At 41.0% G+C, this 5139-nt stretch overlaps 1 pseudogene; it reads left to right on the forward strand.

Moving 5' to 3' along the window:
- The first annotated feature begins 372 nt into the window (after positions 1–372).
- LOC138803135 (F-actin-capping protein subunit beta-like) lies at positions 373–1165 on the forward strand (annotated as a pseudogene).
- The last annotated feature ends 3974 nt before the right edge of the window (positions 1166–5139 follow it).

Genomic DNA, 5139 nt, shown 5'->3' on the forward strand with positions numbered 1-5139 from the left:
TCCAAACAGGAAAAGATGAAGTAAAACTCTCCCTCTTTGCAGATGACATGATCTTGTATTTTAAGAATCCCATGGACTCCACTCCCAAATTACTCAAGCTGATTCAAAACTTTGGCAAAATAGCAGGGTATAAAATTAACCCTCAAAAATCAATGGCTTTTCTGTTTGTCAACAATGAGAAGAGCCAGCTGAGATCAGGAAAGCAACTCCGTTGGTAATAGCCCCACAAAAATAAAATGCCTGGGAGTTAACTTAATTAAAGAAGTGAAGTAATGTTCATTCCTGGGCACCCGGGAAGTGGAAGCGCTGGGCCCTGCTGGGGGTTGGGAGGGGAGAACCACCGACACGGGGACGACCGCTGCCACCGCCACCATGAGTAACCAGCAGCTGGACTGTGCCTTGGACCTAATGAGGCGCCTGCCTCCACATCCAATCAAGAAAAACCTCAGTGACCTGATTAACCTCGTCCCCAGTCTATGTGAAGATCTCCTGTCTTCTGTTGACCAGCCACTGAAATTGCCAGAGACAAGGTGGTGGGAAAGGATTACCTGTTGTGTGACTACAACAGAGATGGGGACTCGCTATAGGTCAACGTGGAGTAACAAGTATGACCCCGCTCTGGAAGATGGAGCAATGCCGTCTACTCGGCTGAGAAAACTAGAGGTGGAAGCCAACAATGCCTTTGACCAGTACGGAGACCTGTATTTTGAAGATGGTGTCCCATCTGTTTTCCTCTGGGATCTGGATCATGGCTTTGCTGGAGACGAATCAAAGAAGATCAAAGGCTGCTGGGACTCCATCCATGTGGTGGAGGTGCAGGAGAAGTCCAGTGGCCGCACTGCCCATTACAAGTTGACCTCCACGGTGATGCCGTGGCTGCAAACCAACAAATCCAGCTCAGGCACAATGAACTTCAGTGGCAGCCTCACCAGACAAATGGAGAAAGATGAAACTGAGTGAATGCTTCCCACACGTAGCCAATATCGGGCACCTGGTAGAGAACATGGAAAATAAAATCAGAAGTACACTGAATAAGATCTACTTTGGGAAAACAAAGGATATTGTCAACGGACTGAGGTCTGTGCAGACATTTGCAGACAAATCAAAACAAGAAACGTTGAAGAACGACCTGGTGGAGGCGTTAAAGAGAAAGAAGCCATGTTAAACCTCTGCTTCGTGCTAGCTGGACACACCATGCACTCATTAGATTCCTTTCTTAGAAAATTCTTTTTCTGCTCCCTTCCTTCATCCCTTCCCTCCCTTTCCTCCTCCTCCCTTCTCCTCCCAGACAGGTCACATAACAACTGTATTGTCAGCCGCACAGTGCCATCCCTCCCCAGAATAAACCCCATAACCCCTCCTCCGGCTCTGGGCCTGCTTCCCACCACGTTTTGCTACTGAAGCTCAATGTCCCCATAAAAGCCCGTGTGTGTGTGTGTGTGTGTGTGTGTGTGTGTGTGTGTGTGTGTGTGTGTGTGTGTGTGTGTGTGTGTGTGTGTTTGCCTGGGTCCCTCCCTCCCCCATTTACAGGCATAATACACCATTACCCTCCCTCCTACTTTTTGTTACATTGGTTTAAAAAATATAAACTAAAAAAAATATGAAATAACAACAAAAAAAAGAAGTGAAGGACATCTATGATGCAAACTTTAAAAACCTGGAAAAGGAAATTAAAGCAGAGCTTAGGAAGTGGAAAAACCTCCCATGCTCCTGGTTTGGGAGGATAAACATGGTGAAAATGGCAATACTTCCAAAAGCTATCAACAAATTTAATATGATACCTATCAATATTGCAACTCATTCTTCAATGAAATAGAAGAAGCAATCCAAAGGATAGCAAAAAAACGATCCCTAACAGAAAGAACAGTGCTGGAGGAATATCAATACCAAATTTCTACAAATACCAAATACTACAAAGCCATAGTAATCAAAACAGCTTGGTAATGGCACAAGAACAGACCTGAGGACCATTGGAATAGAACTGGAGACCTAGAAATGAACCCAAAGGCCTATAGCCACCTAATCGTCCATAAGGGAGGTAAAAAAATAGAATGGAATAACTGTTTGTCTGAGACAAACAGAAAAGGTCAGATAATTTGATATTAGCGAAATGAACCCCAAGATACTGACTCAAGTGATTGTTTTTTCTTGCTATTGTTTCTAAGGTGATTTGTTGTTGTTGTTGCTTTGTATGTCCCTTCCCCACGTTATTACCCCTGATTTCACTGTATTTGATGTTGGTACAATTTGGGAAGGGGAAGAGAAAAACAAATGCTTTAAATAGGGATACAGGTGGACCCATTGCAACCATGAGATGTACAAGACATTATGTCGAAAACCGAACTTTACAGCTTTGGTTGGGACAGGGGTGCGGGAGTGGAGTGTAGTCGTGGAGATGGGAGGCAGGGATCATAAGGGAATAACAAAGGAGAAGGCAACAATGCTTGATAGGAAATGTACTTATTACCTTGCTCATATAATTGTAACCCCTCTGTACCATATTTTCACAATAAAAAACTTATTAATAATAATTTAAAAAATAAAATGGAAGAAATACAGCCTCTTCAGTAAATGGTGCTGGCAAAATTGTTTAAACACCTATAAAAAAGTAAAGTTAGATCCTTATATATCACACTGCACCTGAATGAACTTCAAATGGATCAAGCAACTTGAGGTAAAAGCAGACACCTTGAAAACATTACAGGAAGGAATAGGAGAATGTCTAGGGCTCCTTAGGAAAGGCCGAAATTTTCTTAATAAAAACCAGAAATACAACAAATCAAAGTCAGATTGGACAAATGGGATTGCCTGAAACTGCAGAGCTTCTGCATGGCAAAGGTCGTAGATACCCAAATCAATAGAAAGCCCACGGATTGGGGGAAGATTTTCACTAGCCATACAACAGACAACAGCCTCATATCTAAAATATACTTAGGACTCAAAAAACTATATCTCCCAACAACAAATCCTCAAGGAAACAACTGCCCAATTAACAAAAGGATTATATACTTACAGAGAAACTTCTCTGAAGAGGACATAAAAATGGCCATTAGACACATGAAGAAATGCTCAACCTCTCTGGCTGTAAAAGAAATGAAAATCAAAACAAACTTGAGATTCCACCTCACACCAGTTAGAATGTCTAGAATCAAGAAATCTAATAACAACAGATACTGGAGGGAATGTGGCCAAAATGGAACCCTACTGCATTGTTGGTCGGAAAGCAGTATGGAGGTTCCTCAAAAGACTCCTCATATAGTTCCCCTATGACCCAGCAATCCTACTTCTGGGCATTTACCCAAACAATCACAAACTAAATCACATACTAAATCTCCCAGAATATGTTTGTTTTGTGGGTCTCTTGAAGACAGAAGACAGAAGATAGAAGATCTTGCTTTTTGATCCAACTACACAATCTATGTCATTTAATTGGAGAGTTAAGTCCATTAATATTGAGAATTAGGACTGAGGGATTTTTAGTAGTTCCTGCCATGTTATCCAGTTTCTTGGGGGCTTTGCCAATTGGGTTATTCCCATGTTTCTTGAATTCTCTGTTTGGGGGCTGTTTCTTGGCCTTTATCATGCTCTTGTTGGTTTTCTATGTGTAGGACATCTTTAAGTATCTTTTGTAGGGCTGCTGGAGTTATATTGTTTTAACTTCTCTTTGCAGTGGAAGTTTTAATTGTCCTTCCATTATGAAGGAGAGTTTAAGTGAGTACTGTATTCTTGGTTGATAGTTGTTTGTCTTTAGGGCCTGGCACACATCATTCCCAGCTCTTCTTGCTTTAATTGTCTCTGCTGAGACATCTGAGGTTATTCTGATTGCTTTCCCCTTATCAGTGATTGATCTTTTCTCCCTACACCTTTAAAGATCCTTTCCTTGGTCTCTATTGATCCTGTGTGGATTACAATGTGATGGTGGGATATCCTGTTCTGGTCTGGTCTATTTGGGGCTCTAAAGGCTTCTTGTATCTGAATGAGCCTTTTTGCATGTTTGGGAAGTTCTCTGCTAGGATCCTGTTAAATAAATTTCCTAGACCTTTCACTTCTGTTTCTAAGCCTTCATCTATACCCATTATCCTTAAATTAAGCCTTCGGATGGTGTCTTCTCTAAGTTGAATAACTCTATCATATTTCTTGGATTTATCTTGAATCCTTGTCTGTTCTTTCTCTGTAATGTCTAAGCTGTCTTCAGTCCCAGAGATTTGATCTTCTGCATGGTCTAAGTAGAAAGCTAATGCTTCTACTTTGTTTTTTTAATTTCCTTTCCTTCTAATTAATGAGATTTGATGGCTTTAAATTCTTTGTTGGAGCTTTGTTTTTTAGATCTTGTATGGACTTCTTTACCTCCTTAACTTTTTTTCATTCTCTAATTCCTTCATTGTTCATTCTCTAATCCCTTAGTTGATTGGTTATAGTTTCATTGGACTCCCTTTTCTTCTGTTGGACTTCATTCAGCATTTCCTTTGTAGCCTCCCTGGATTCCTCCAGCTTTCTGTTTGTGGAATCCATGAATGCCCCTAATAATCTTTGTTTATTCTCATCCCACTCACTCAGCTCCTTTATTAATCTTTGATTAGCCTTCTCATGCTAGCAAAATTCCTGTTAATCTTTGGCTAGATCCATCACACTCACACATTTCCCTAGCATGCTGACACGGAGCCCTTTGCAGGCTTTCAATGTTTTCATTCAGAAGATTTACCAGTAGTGTTTGTAGAGCATTTTGGGAGCTTTCCTCTGGATTTTTTATTAACTGCTCTGTTGCCTGATTATCATGAACAGGAGTTGAAATACCTGGACTTGTCATTTTTCTTGTGTTTCTCCAGCTTGTTCTGTCTATTTGGGTGTGAAAGCAAAACCACTTCCAGAGTTGGAGGCAAGACTCAAATAGAGCCAAACAAACCAAGCAAGTGAGAAGTCTTTTGAGTTCAAACCCTAGTAACACCACAAAAAGAAAAAAAAAGTCACAGACCAAGTGAAATGTGAATGTCTATTACTGGCTGCACCCTCAGTATTCACAAGTCCTGGAGCAGAAGCTGATTCCACCACAAGATTTTTGGAGACATATTCTCAAAATGCCAACCTATCTTAATTTCTGCCTGCTCAGTATCTGTCCAGCTATTCCCATCTCTTCTATAT

Source organism: Dipodomys merriami, unplaced genomic scaffold (assembly GCF_024711535.1).
Source record: "Dipodomys merriami isolate MVZ:Mamm:240054 unplaced genomic scaffold, mDipMer1.0.p SCAF_1, whole genome shotgun sequence".
NCBI lineage: Eukaryota > Metazoa > Chordata > Mammalia > Rodentia > Heteromyidae > Dipodomys > Dipodomys merriami.